This window comes from Petaurus breviceps, unplaced genomic scaffold, assembly GCF_028583685.1.
Source record: "Petaurus breviceps papuanus isolate PSGF00001 unplaced genomic scaffold, PetGlider_PUasm1.0 189, whole genome shotgun sequence".
Classification (NCBI taxonomy): Eukaryota; Metazoa; Chordata; class Mammalia; order Diprotodontia; family Petauridae; genus Petaurus; species Petaurus breviceps.
The window spans coordinates 33,065,230-33,066,716 of record NW_027185809.1 but is presented as its reverse complement, the minus strand read 5'-3'; positions in this window follow the sequence as shown (position 1 = coordinate 33,066,716).

The following is a 1,487-nucleotide window of genomic DNA, read 5'->3' as shown; positions in this document are numbered from 1 at the left end:
ATAGATAGATAGATAGATAGATAGATAGATAGATAGATAGATAGATAGATAGATAGATAGATAGATAGATAGATAGATAGATAGATAGATAGATAGATAGATAGATAAATGAATGAAATGAATGAATAAATGAATGAATGAATGAATAAATAAATAAATGAATGAATGAATAAATAAATGAATAAATAAATAAATAAACAGCCTTTCAGAATTTAGCCCCTGTAGTCACTGGAAAGTAGCCTTGAGAAAGTATAAATATACCCGGTCACATTTCTTATGTCAAAAACCTCACTGTTTGCCTCATATTCTTCCTTCACTTTATAATGGACCAGGAATTCTGAGGATTACGCTGCAGTATCATGCATATTTACAGTGTGAAGTATAAATTCCACCCCTTCCTCCTGTGCAGGGCTCATACATTGTCAGAACACCACATAAAACATTCTCCTATGTACCATAATACCAGCATCTGTGATTTACTTTATATGAAATCTCAGAGTTAAATATCAACAGAGGTACTCAAGAATATATTCTCTTGCAACACCTGTCTGCAAATTGCTATGCCTCCCCAAACTTTGGCTCATTAATCATTTTACTCCTCCAAATGTCACTGTCACTTCCTTAATTATAACAACTCCACAAAATTCCATTCTAAGGGCTGCAGGATGTCCTTCAGTTTTAGATCCCAAAGATTTTAGGATGGTTTCTAAAGAGCCTATTAAGAAGCAGGTGTAATGGTAATAGGAATTTGAAGATCTTCCCTGCCCTTTAATAGGCTTGGTGAATTTGAGGACCTTCCCTGATTTGAAAATATATTCTGCCCCACAACAGGATGAATGGGTCACATGGAGCTTGTGGTGGGAGGCTTGTTTTTCAGGAAGGCACAACTTTTGTTACTTTGTAGTCAAGTGGGTCATGAGGGTGGTGATGTTCTCTGACCCTGGAGAAGGCTATACATGCCCTGATGTGAGGTTTTGCTTTGGGGCTCACTTTGGGAAGAGTTGTGTGATTTGACCAGGTGAGACTCTGGACAGCCACTGATCCCCCTGGCTTTGAAAACCCCGATGTTGGTGCTTCTCTTTCTGGTAACTAACTCTATATGTATGTAATGTCAGAGAGCTAGAAGCCCTGTCTGTTGGTCTGCTGAATTGTGTTATTTTCTCTATCTGCATTTTTTGTCTGCTGGTAACTTCTGTTTGTATTTTCTCTGAAGTTCAGGGTGCTGACTTTTCCCCTGAACTAGGTAAATGATATATGTTTGATTAAAGTAAGATAACCCTTTTTGAGTAGCTTTCCTTTAGAAAAGCAGATCAAAGAACCTGTGCTAGCAGCCATCCTCTCTATGCTGGGGTGCTTGCTGTTACAGCAGGTCATTTCAGCCCTTCTCAGCATTGCTTCTCTCTCGCTGTCCATTCATTCTCTGCCTGCCCCTGCTCAGGTTGGCTGATTGAGTTAGCTTTAATTATGCAGTGATGGCTTCTGGTGGA